The 13,787-nt window shown below is 34.1% G+C and overlaps 1 protein-coding gene across 2 annotated transcripts in view; it reads left to right on the top strand.

Annotated features, from left to right (window-relative positions):
* Positions 1 to 8,280: 8,280 nt before the first annotated feature.
* LOC133522583 (intermembrane lipid transfer protein VPS13A-like) overlaps positions 8,281 to 13,787 on the top strand; it is an 89,344-nt gene continuing 83,837 nt past the window's right edge. For both annotated transcript variants that reach the window (XM_061857930.1, XM_061857929.1), the window contains exon 1: positions 8,281 to 9,641. The gene's annotated coding sequence lies outside the window, so the exon portion shown is untranslated. The remainder of the gene's footprint in view (positions 9,642 to 13,787) is intronic.

Genomic DNA, 13,787 nt, shown 5'->3' with positions numbered 1-13,787 from the left:
TTCTACAAACGAATTTTTCTTTCACTTTCAAGGTGTATTCAAGCAAACAACTCCAATGTTTTATATAATACTGATTTACAGCTATCAATAATGACCTAATTCAAGCCTTAATCTATTGAAAATGGTTCAGCAGATCACACCTGAATATTGACAAAATCGAAATTTAAAACTAAATTTTTATTTCACTTTTATAGAGTATTGATTGCCAAGAACTCCGCTGTTTTATATACGACTGACTAACAGCTATCATTGAAGACAAAATTCAAGCCTATATCTCCTGAAAATCTTTCAGCAGATCACACCTGAAGATTGACGAAATCGAAATTTCAAACTTAATTTTTATTTTACTTTTATAGTGTATCGATTGCCTAGAACTCCGCTGTTTTATATACAACTGACTAACAGCTATCATTGAAGACAAAATTCAAGCCTATATCTCCTGAAAATCTTTCAGCAGATCACACCTGAATATTGACTAAATCGAAATTTCATACTAAATTTTTATTTCACTTTTATAGTGTATTGATTGCCAAGAACTCCGCTGTTTTATATACTACTGACTAACAGCTATCATTTCAGACCAAATTCAAGCCTATATCTCCTGAAAATCTTTCAGCAGATCACACCTGAAGATTGACGAAATCGAAATTTCTATCTTAATTTTTATTTTACTTTTATAGTGTATTGATTGCCTAGAACTCCGCTGTTTTATATACCTCTGACTAACAGCTATCATTAAAGACCAAATTCAAGCCTATATCTCCTGAAAATCTTTCAGCAGATCACACCTGAAGATTGACGAAATCGAAATTTCAAACTTAATTTTTATTTCACTTTCATAGTGTATCGATTGCCTAGAACTCCGCTGTTTTATATACAACTGACAAACAGCTATCATTAAAGGCCAAATTCAAGCCTTTATCTCCTGAAAATTTTTCAGCAGTTCACACCTGAAGATTGACGAAATCGAAATTTCAAACTTAATTTTTATTTCACTTTTATAATGTATCGATTGCCTAGAACTCCGCTGTTTTATATACAACTGACTAACAGCTATCATTGAAGACCAAATTCAAGCCTATATCTCCTGAAAATCTTTCAGCAGTTCACACCTGAATATTGACGAAATCGAAATTTAAAACATTTTTTTTTCATCACTTTTATAGTGTATCTATTGCCTAGAACTCCGCTGTTTTATATACTGCTGACTAACAGCTATCATTCAAGACCAAATTCAAGCCTATATCTCCTGAAAAACTTTCAGCAGATCACACCTGAATATTGACGAAATCGAAATTTCAAACTAAATTTTTATTTCACTTTAATAGTGTATTGATTCCCAAGAACTCCGCTGTTTTTTATACAACTTACTAACAGCTATCATTGAAAACCAAATTTAAGCCTAAATCTCCTGAAAATCTTTCAGCAGATCACACCTGAATATTGACCAAATCGAAATTTCAAACTAAATTTTTATTTCACTTTTGTAGTATATTGATTGCCTAGAACTCCGCTGTTTTATATACTACTGACTAACAGCTATCATTAAAGACCAAATTTAAGCCTATATCTCCTGAAAATCTTTCAGCAGCACACACCTGATATTGACGAAATCGAAATTTCAAACTAAATTTTTATTTCACTTTTATAGTATATTGATTACCTAGAACTCCACTGTTTTATATACTACTGACTAACAGCTATCATTAAAGACCAAATTTAAGCCTATATCTCCTGAAAATCTTTCAGCAGATCACACCTGAAGATTGACGAAATCGAAATTTCAAACTTAATTTTTATTTCACTTTTATAGTGTATTGATTGCCAAGAACTCCGCTGTTTTATATACTACTGACTAACAGCTATCATTTCAGACCAAATTCAAGCCTATATCTCCTGAAAATCTTTCAGCAGATAACACCTGAAGATTGACGAAATCGAAATTTCAAACTTAATTTTTATTTTACTTTTATAGTGTATTCATTGCCTAGAACTCCGCTGTTTTATATACCTCTGACTAACAGCTATCATTGAAGACCAAATTCAAGCCTATATCTCCTGAAAATCTTTCAGCAGATCACACCTGAAGATTGACGAAATCGAAATTTCAAACTTAATTTTTATTTCACTTTCATAGTGTATCGATTGCCTAGAACTCCGCTGTTTTATATACTACTGACTAACAGCTATCATTTCAGACCAAATTCAAGCCTATATCTCCTGAAAATCTTTCAGCAGATCACACCTGAATATTGACGAAATCGAAATTTCAAACTAAATTTTTATTTCACTTTTATAGTGTATTGATTGCCTAGAACTCCGCTGTTTTATATACAACTGACTAACAGCTATCATTGAAGACCAAATTCAAGCCTATATCTCCTGAAAATCTTTCAGCAGATCACACTTGAATATTGAGGAAATCGAAATTTCTAACTTAATTTTTTAGTTTACTTTTATAGTATATCGATTGCCTAGAACTCCGCTGTTTTATATACTACTGACTAACAGCTATCATTGAAGATAAAATTCAAGCCTATATCTCTTGAAAATCTTTCAGCAGTTAACACCTGAATAATGACGAAATCGAAATTTCAAACTTAATTTTTTATTTTACTTTTATAGTGTATCGATTGCCTAGAACTCCGCTGTTTTATATACAACTCACTAACAGCTATCATTGAAGACCAAATTCAAGCCTATATCTCCTGAAAATCTTTCAGCAGTTCACACCTGAATATTGACGAAATCGAAATTTTTAAACATTTTTTTTTATCACTTTTATAGTGTATCGATTGCCTAGAACTCCGCTGTTTTATATACAACTGACTATCAGCTATCATTGAAGACCAAATTCAATACCTAAAATTCAAGCCTATATCTCCTGAAAATTATAACGCCTGCAAAACTGTAATAGCAAGCAAAATATAAAATGAGTAAAACTTAGAAACCAAAAATAAAATTATAATTGAATATGAAGGTACAAAAAAGGTACAAAAATTTGGCTTTTATAGAATTTATCAATAACCACGGGAACATAGCGTAATAAAGTACACCCGCCATTCTGACTGTCAGGATGGCGGGTGACCTGTTTTTTTGTGATAACTTTAAGTACCGTGAGGTACAATTTTTTTTAAAGGAGGTACTAATTTCAAACTTCACATAAATCAACTATGCAACAGGCTTAGGTCTATTTTGGGTCAATTTTACCACCTAAATCGAATTGTCAATAAACGCACCATGCGCATTGTTTACCATGCACTTGCTGACGCATTGTTAAGCTATGGACTCAGCTGTTACGGACTAACCTTTAAAACTTATTTGGATAAAATAAAGCTACTTCAGATTAGATTAATTAAATATTTAGTCGGTTATAATACTAGGAAAAAACACAGATATAATTATGATACACTTTTCTCAGCTTGCAAGGTACTTTTTGTGCATTGTAAGGTTGTATATTTAAATGTATTACATAGTTACTACAATGATGAGTTTAAAATACCAAGAATAAGTAAGCGTGACACTAGGTCTGCTAAGATCATAAGATTGACACAACCGTCAGCAAAAAACTATTATGGTCGAAGAACAAAAGAATATTTGATCCCCAAAATTTATAATGAGTACCCTCTTCTACTTGAAACACCTAAATTAAACATAGGTAGTTTGAAATCAAAATTTAAACAGATTTTACTACACAAATATGAAAACTTAACCTAGTTACCTAATACTTTCTTACTTATTTTCGGTTGTCAACAAAGTGTTTGTGCCGCTAAAATATTATAATAATTCGTCCTTAATGAACAGCTATCATATCTATCTTGTGTTGTGAAATGGCACGTCAAATCTCACTAGATTATAGGTATGTTACTATGCTCATACTTCTACCGACCGTATTACTCAATGTTTAGTGTACCTATTTAGTTTTAGATTATTTTAGAGCGCATCGCCAACAAACTGTTTCACAGTTTGGCGAAAAATTTGATTAAGGTACTTAAAATATTGTATTTTTTTTGGTAAAAAAAAAAAAAAAAAAAAATAAATTATTAGGTACAAAAATATGGTATGGCTTTCATTTAATTTTATTTAGGTACACCCGCCATTCTGACTCTCACAACCCATGAGGCCGATCGCAGACATGTTTCAGCGTACAGTCACCTGCAATAAAATGTTACACAAGGAAGGCCGCAAAGATATCTGACACGATCTTATTTGTAGAGTTGTAGCTGTAGCTTCAAGCCTATATATCATTTAAGACCAAATTCAAGCCTATATCTCCTGAAAATGTTTCAGCAGATCACACCTGAATATTGAAGAAATCGAAATTTCAAACTTAATTTTTTATTTTACTTTTATAGTCTATCGGTTGCCTAGAACTCCACTGTTTTATATACTACTGACTAACAGCTATCATTGAAGACCAAATTCAAGCCTATGTCTCCTGAAAATCTTTCAGCAGATCACACCTGAATATTGACGAAATCGAAATTTCAAACTTAATTTTTTATATCACTTTTATAGTGTATCGATTGCCTAGAACTCCGCTGTTTTATATACTTCTTACTAACAGCTATCATTCAAGACCAAATTCAAGCCTGAATCTCCTGAAAATCTTTCAGCAGATCACACCTGAATATTGACGAAATCGAAATTTCAAACTTAATTTTTAATTTTACTTTTATAGTGTATCGATTGCCTAGAACTCCGCTGTTTTATATACTACTGACTAACAGCTATCATTGAAGACCAAATTCGAGCCTATATCTCCTGAAAATGTTTCGGCAGATCACACCTGAATATTGACGAAATCGAAATTTCAAACTTAATTTTTTATTTTACTTTTATAGTGTATTGATTGCCTAGAACTCCACTGTTTATATATACTACTGACTAACAGCTATCGTTGAAGACCAAATTCAAGCCTATATCTGCTGAAAATCTTTCAGCAGTTCACACCTGAAGATTGACGAAATCGAAATTTCTAACTTCATTTTTTATTTTACTTTTATAGTATATTGATTGCCTAGAACTCCACTGTTTTATATACTACTGACTACAAGCTATCATTGAAGACCAAATTCAAGCCTATATCTCCTGAAAATCTTTCAGCAGATCACACCTGAAGATTGACGAAATCGAAATTTCAAACTAAATTTTTATTTCACTTTTATAGTGTATTGATTGCCAAGAACTCCAATGTTTTATATACTACTGACTAACAGCTATCATTGAAGACCAAATTCAAGCCTATAGCTCCCGAAAATCTTTCAGCAGATCACACCTGAAGATTGACGAAATCGAAATTTCAATCTTAATTTTTATTTTACTTTTATAGTGTATCTATTGCCTAGAACTCCGCTGTTTTATATACAACTGACTAACAGCTATCATTAAAGACCAAATTCAAGCCTATATCTCCTGAAAATCTTTCAGCAGTTCACACCTGAAGATTGACGAAATCGAAATTTAAATCAATTTTTTTTATCACATTTATAGTGTATCTATTGCCTAGAACTCTGCTGTTTTATATACTACTTACTAACAGCTATCATTCAAGACCAAATTCAAGCCTATATCTCCTGAAAAACTTTCAGCAGATCACACCTGAATATTAACAATCGAAATTTCAAACTAAATTTTTATTTCACTTTTATAGTGTATTGATTGCCAAGAACTCCACTGTTTTATATACTACTGACTAACAGCTATCATAGAAGACCAAATTCAAGCCTATACCTCCTGAAAATCTTTCAGCAGATCACACCTGAAGATCGACGAAATCGAAATTTCAAACTCAATTTTTATTTTACTTTTATAGTGTATCGATTGCCTAGAACTCCGCTGTTTTATATACCACTGACTAACAGCTATCATTGAAGGCCAAATTAAAGCCTATACCTCCTGAAAATCTTTCAGCAGATCACACCTGAATATTGACGAAATCGAAATTTCAAACTCAATTTTTATTTTACTTTTATAGTGTATCGATTGCCTAGAACTCCGCTGTTTTATATACCTCTGACTAACAGCTATCATTGAAGACCAAATTCAAGCCTATACCTCCTGAAAACCTTTAGCAGATCACACCTGAATATTGACGAAATCGAAATTTCAAACTAAATTTTTATTTCACTTTTATAGTGTATTGATTGCCAAGAACTCCACTGTTTTATATACTACTGACTAACAGCTATCATAGAAGACCAAATTCAAGCCTATACCTCCTGAAAATCTTTCAGCAGATCACACCTGAAGATCGACGAAATCGAAATTTCAAACTCAATTTTTATTTTACTTTTATAGTGTATCGATTGCCTAGAACTCCGCTGTTTTATATACCTCTGACTAACAGCTATCATTGAAGACCAAATTCAAGCCTATATCTCCTAAGAATCTTTCAGCAGATCACACCTGAATATTGACGAAATCGAAATTTCAAACTAAATTTTTATTTCACTTTTCTAGTGTATTGATTGCCTAGAACTCCGCTGTTTTTTATATACTACTGACTAACAGCTATCATTGAAGACCAAATTCAAGCCTATATCTCCTGAAAATCTTTCAGCAGATCACACCTGAAGATTGACGAAATCGAAATTTAAAACAATTTTTTTTTATCACTTTTATAGTGTATCTATTGCCTAGAACTCCGCTGTTTTATATACTGCTGACTAACAGCTATCATTCAAGACCAAATTCAAGCCTATATCTCCTGAAAAACTTTCAGCAGATCACACCTGAATATTGCCGAAATCGACATTTCAAACTTAATTTTTTATTATCTCTTGAAAATGTTTCAGCAGTTCACACCTGAATATTGCCGAAATCGAAATTTCAAACTTAATTTTTTATTTTACTTTTATAGTGTATCGGTTGCCTAGAACTCCGCTGTTTTATATACTACTGACTAACAGCTATCATTGAAGACCAAATTCAAGCCTATATCTCCTGAAAATGTTTCGGCAGATCACACCTGAATATTGACGAAATCGAAATTTCAAACTTAATTTTTTATTTTACTTTTATTGGTTATCGATTGCCTAGAACTCCGCTGTTTTATATACTACTGACTAACAGCTATCGTTGAAGTCCAAATTCAAGCCTATATCTCCTAAGAATCTTTCAGCAGATCACACCTGAATATTGACGAAATCGAAATTTCTAACTAAATTTTTTATATCACTTTTATAGTGTATCGATTGCCTAGAACTCCGCTTTTTTACATATTACTGACTAACAGCTATCATTCAAGACCAAATTCAAGCCTAAATCTCCTGAAAATGCTTCAGCAGATCACACTTGAATATTGACGAAATCGAAATTTCAATCTTAATTTTTTATATCACTTTTATAGTGTATCGATTGCCTAGAACTCCGCTGTTTTATATACTACTGATTAACAGCTATCATTCAAGACCAAATTCAAGCCTAAATCTCCTGAAAATGTTTCGGCAGATCATACCTGAATATTGACGAAATCGAAATTTAAAACTATTTTATTTATTTAATATTTAAACTTTATCAATTGCCTAGAACTCCTCTGTTTTATACAATTCAGACGCACGTTTATCAATGGAGACCAAAATCAAGCCTAATGCTGCTAAAAATGTTTCAGCATATCATGTCTCTATTTTGAAAAAATCCAAATTTCAAAGATAATATTTTTTTAACCATAAATGTGAGACAGGGGCCGGGTAATCCTTTTGTTTTTTTAATTAGACTCTCAGCTATAAATAAATATGCAAATAATACCTAGAACTTTTAAAAATATTTTTCTATATTTCATATGAATTTTGTTAAAATTTAATATTATTAAAGTTAAGTTTGTTCTGGCTCGCTTGCTTGATTTAGGACCGAGAACTCCGAGAACTCCTGAGTTCTATGAACAATAGAACAAGAGCTATCGTTTGAAACCAAAAATATGTCTGTGCCTTGTTAAATTACATCAGCATAACACGTGTGAAGTTAGCATATCATTGTATTTAAAAATAATTAATAATTGTAATGAATGGTCTCAGAGATGTCTTTTTTGTATCAGGAACTCTTTGTTATCACGTGACAAGGCAATACAAATTTTTTCATTCCATTTGTAACTAAAAGATATGCTAGTGTGTGAAGTTAGCATATCATTTGGTAAAAATCCATAGTATTGGTTTTTATGATAAAAACGCCAGAACTATTGATATAAAGTATCAGGAACTCTAGAACTATGGTGCATGCTAATAGAACTCCAATAAAAACGTGATCTGCTAGACTTTGATATGCCAACTTCACAGACATCCCTTTTTCGCACCAGTACCCCTAGTGTAAATTTAATCGACATCATAACGTGACGAACGAGTTTGCGTTAAGTCTCATTTTGTATAGGATTTTCAGTTTCCAAAACGTCCCGCTTGGCGCGCTCTTTCTAAATCCAATACAAAATGAGACTAAACGCAAACGCGTACGTCACGTTTCGAAATCGAATTTATTTACACTAGGGGTACGGAAGTTCTTTTTTGTACTTTCGTCAAGTTCCACCGTGACAGAATCAAATTCGGACTTAGTATCTCCTTTATGGGAAACCATTGTGCATTTCATCGCGGTATCAAGTCGGTACGACATTTTGAGACCTGAAACCATAGAGATTATACATCTCTGTTATATTGTAGTCATTATTTAGTTTAGGATTATTATAATATAATGTTTACCCAGGTATTGGCTACAATACAACATTTATAAATGTTGTTATGCATTTTTCATGTCACTATGTTCTATTGACTTGTAAAAGAGCCCTTGAGGCCTACTTGCAGAATAAATGTATTGTTTTTTTTTTAAAGCCAGTCCAGTCCAGTCAACCAGTTAATGGGGCCAGTCCAGTGGTGTCATGCACACGAATTAGAGCAAATAATGCAGTCTAACGCCACAACCCGATTGGTTGATGAGTTCTCATCACCGCGCGATTGTTAGCAAATAGTTGCGCTAGACTGCACGATTGGCTCGAATTCGCGAGTGACACCATCGAACTAGCACCATTCTTGGTGCAAGTAAGGCCCGTCCTTACAAATCCCGTCAATACATACAAGTATATATTTTGTGTATCTGTTAGACAAGATTATAAATATGCTCAACAGATGATTACAAGTAAATTGTTCCTATATCTCATTCTTATTATTTGTATGTAACTTCCTTACCATGTAACTAATATTTACATCGATTTTCATAAATGCCAGCGCTCAAAATAGTTCACTCCATAAGGCCTAACTGAATCTATTAAATGATGTACCTTGTACTGAAGTAAATCGCATTTTCCGTTACAACGTGTTGCATTTACCGCCTCACGTCCTGTGACGCAACAATGTAATACAAAACCAAATAGTTGTATCTCCATATTATCAAAGTGACATAAGCCTTTTTTCTACACGTTTGCGGGTATTGAGCTACGCCCACGCTACTTCCAACGTTTCCGCAAAATAAAATTAATTTTACTCTCACCCCAGGCTCGGAGTACGCATGCGTCGCAACTTGACATGCGCCTCGTGTGACACCTGTCAAATACATCCAGTCCGTGAAAAGGCGAACCCTTCGCTACACTGTTTGACGTCATATAATCTAAACTAATCAAATCTACAGCTGCAGTGCTGAAAAACAATGTGATTTAGAAGGTAACGCCTTTATTTTACTCAAGAAAACCGTTACGCTGTTCTTTTGTTTTGGTCAATTAGCATTCTAATTTTGAATTCCCGAAAAACATATGTTACAGTTCTAACCCTGTTAAATATTTCAAATGCAGCTCCGCCGCATTTAGAATTCGATTGATTTTCGAATATTTCAACCGTTTTTTGTCGATCGTCGATCGTGATTGGTTATTGAATTTCAGTTGTCATTTGGCCTTGATATTGTGTCTATTTTTAGCCCATAGATGGATGTAGCTGTCATTATTATCTAATAGCTTGCTTGACCTTTAATCTAGATTCCTGAGATCCTAAACTGTTGTTGCGTATCGGTTTCAACACTAAGTGAGTCTAACAGCAAAATTGATGGCGGTTACCTAAATTGGTAAATTGTCGGCGTTTATTTTAATTGATGGCAAAGTAATATGTTTTTATTTATCTTTGTGCTAGTTTTGCAATTGCGTTCCAAAAATTTTTTTGGTATGCGTACCTATGAGATTTTTGTAAATACGAATAGCACCAGCCGGCCAAGTGTTAAGTGGTTTATGCATACAAGATCACAGACTAAAAAAATACAAACGAATTGATATCCCTTTTTTTGAAGTCGGTTAAAAAGAAAAAAACATTTTTATAGTAAAAAAATTCTTAGTGCGTGAGTCCGTATTACATTTGGCCGAATTCTTATTTCTAGTTACTTACAAAAAATATGTATTTATCTCAAATCAAGACAAATCTACTCGTATTTCTAACATGGTATATTGATTGCAGAGCTGTGAATCAGCAAAAATGTTTATCCTTGAAAATTTTCCTTATAAGTAACAAAGTGGCATGCGACCGAAATTGTGATTTCAGTTTCGGTAGGTTTCGGTATCAAAATCATGTTTCAAATGTTTCAATCGAAGGTTCGGACTTGGCCAAAACCTGCCAAACCTTTCAGCCATGCCGAACTGTATTTCTAGGAGTGTCCGGCCTAAATTTCTGTTTCGGTAGGCATCGGAATAAATAGATATTTGTCTTAGGGCTCCTCTACACGATGTCCCAGCGTAGGCCAGTCTAAGGGACGCAGCTATGCGGTGGAATGAGATAGCTTATTCAGTTGCTCCCTCTAACGCATAAATGCGTCCCTTGGACTGGCCTACGCTGGGCCGTCGTGTAGAGGAGCATTTACAAGGGGGTACAGTTGTTTTTTAAACGTCGTCCTAATATTGATAACTCGTACTAATGAGTTTTTCGGAACATATGTACGAAATATCATTTGATATTTGCCAGTCGCTTTTCGGTGAAGGAAACATCGTGAGGAACCCGAATTAACCCCAATCAGGCCTAGCGTACCCTCTGGGTTGGAAGGTCACATGGCAGTCGCTTTCGTAAAAACTAGTGCCTGCTCCGATTTTTGGGTTTAGTTGCCAAGCGTACTCCAGACTCTTAGAGCCGGGGCAAAATGCCGAGACAACGCGAGGAAGATGATGATCAAAAGGGGTTACTCTGATAAGTCCATCTTCTTAGTCTGATATTTCCATACCATCACGTCTCAACATCCACCCTGTATTTGTATTTATGTATATATATCTCTGGGATGACGCCTGAGCTTATTACCCAGCGAATTTGCATGAAATGAATGCAATCAGTTGGGTTTATTAACTCAGAAGACCGTTCTTGTTTTTTAATCGCTTGTTGTCTATAAATATTCATCGCTGTAGGTATTAGAGTTTTCTAATCCGTCCGGATACGATTATTCAAAAACCGGCCAAGCTTAAGTCTTTCCTGACTAATTAATTCCCCGATTAATTAGGTATGTAGTTATGTACCTACTTCAAAGTTTATGTATTTTTCATGACACATCGCTTATGCGTAGATACAATTATTGCAGTCAGATTACAAGTAGTATCGACACGACACAATTTCGATATGTCTTTTATCGTGGAGATAAGATAACATTGTAATAAAGAATATTAGTTTGTCATGCATCGTGCTATTGTTTACAAGCTTTAATGTTGTGAAATTGTGTTTAAATATATTGAACGTTTCTGCTAAAAGTTGCGTGTATTAAATCTGGCTGAAAAAGGTATACCTAAGTGTGTTCTATATTTTATTTTATGAAAGTATTATTTTAACATGACTATACACTTATACTTACTTATGATTCGAACAGTCTGTTTAAGTATTTATGTGGGAACGTATATTACAATGCGCTTATAAAGCTATGCCGGCTGTAGGTGTAGGGTTAGCCCTACACCTCTGTCCCGAGAAGATTGAAATCCCTCTTAAATTGTAGAAGGGTATCCCAATATGAGACCGGCAAGAAACTCGACGTTTGTGTCATGTGTTGCATCGTAGCCTCAAAACTGTTGCCGAGTTTGGTTGAAGAGGTATCAATCGATTCGTTTTGTGACGCGGATGTTAGATATAAGCTACATTTTTACACAACTTTCAACGTCCTTTTCATTTTTACCACCTAAGCTCACCTTATTTACGGAAACTGTTCTAGGGTTCAAGTTTGTCAAACAGTTTGCATGAAAAGCTGATCTAAAAGCAAGGGGCACCTTAGATAGTGTGTGTCGGAAAGGGTGGTGGAACGAATTGACCATATTCTACACGGAATGGTTTAAAAAACAACTGCCAGGACTGAATGGAAAAATATGCGGAGTCCTTTGCTATCAGTGGGACACTTTTAAAATAAAAAATAAAACTTTTTGTTATGTCGTACTAATAAACTTTGATTTGTTTGTTTGTTGTTAGAGTAGTAACTTAGAGTAGCAATAAAAGTCGAGTGTGTGTAAAAGTAGGTTTACGATAGGTGAGTTTACTGCGCTCGTGTGGAGATTATTTACTCAATACTCAATACTCAATACTCAATACATTTATTGCACATAATGGTTAAATACAGGTGGTAATCTTAATTCTATGTTCTCACATTATGTACCCTGTTGGGCGCAGCAAATATGGAGAAAGGCACTATGTAATCGAATATTATTTTATATACATTAACTATATTTTTAAAACTTATCATTTAAAAAATCATTTAAGGAGTAATAATTTTTAGAAATCAGTAGCTCTTTTAGTTTTCTAATAAAGGTAGTCTCAGATTTTTCGTCTTTCAAACTTTCTGGTAATGAATTATAAATTTTTATGGACATTACAAGAGGTCCAGCCGAGTGCAGCTTAAGCCGTGAGGATGGCAATTGTAATTTATTTTTGTACCGCATGTTACGATTTTTTACCGCGTTTTCCCGTTTGGTGTAAAATTCAGGGTATTTACGGACAAACTTACACATTTCCAAGATGTAGATGCATGGAAGTGTAAGTATTTTAAATTCTTGGAAATAAGGTGCGGCGCTATCGGGTAGTTCAATATTTGCCAGGATTCTGATGAGTTTCTTTTGCGCTATGAATAGGCTCGGTGCGTCTGTGCTATTAGCCCAGAATATTATTCCATAGCTCAACCAGTTATATGCGTACGCGTAATAGGTCTGGAGTGCTGTTTTTAGGTCGGTGGTTTTTTTTATTTCTCTAAGTGCGTATGCGAATCGTGAAAGTTTGTTTCGAATACTTTGTACATGTGGTTTCCAGCAAATATTTTTATCTATTACTATTCCGAGCAATTTAAATTCGTTAACGACTTCAAGGTGTACATTATTATAGCTATATGTGATACTTAGCGGGGATTTTTGGTGTGGGTGGAATGTCATGAGTTTTGTCTTTGAATAATTTATTTCCAGGTTGTGGTCACTTAACCATCCCGACACTTTTGATAATATATTATTTATCTCCGCGTTAAGGTTGAAATTATCGGTACACTGTGTGAGGATAGATATGTCATCGGCAAATAAGACGCAGGGTTCTTTTATGATTTTGGGGAGGTCGTTAATGTATATTAAGAATAATAAGCAGCCGATAACGCTTCCCGGGGGGATTGAGGCCTTACCTAATACGAGTACTTGAGATTGAATTAGCAGAGACTACCCGCTTTTGCGAAGTATTCGTTCCAAACCAATGCATTCTTCTTAGGTATCTTATGTGTGTTCTATGTGTAGGTAGGTAGGTAATACACTTTTCTCCAATTTGAGGATTTGTATGTTAAGTACCTATTTTTATTTGGACTCACGACCTCTTTTGATCGTCATATATACAGGAATA

This window comes from Cydia pomonella, chromosome 11, assembly GCF_033807575.1.
Source record: "Cydia pomonella isolate Wapato2018A chromosome 11, ilCydPomo1, whole genome shotgun sequence".
NCBI classification, from domain to species: Eukaryota; Metazoa; Arthropoda; class Insecta; order Lepidoptera; family Tortricidae; genus Cydia; species Cydia pomonella.
The sequence above is the reverse complement of the archived record's forward strand: the minus strand, read 5'-3'. Positions and strand labels throughout refer to the sequence as shown.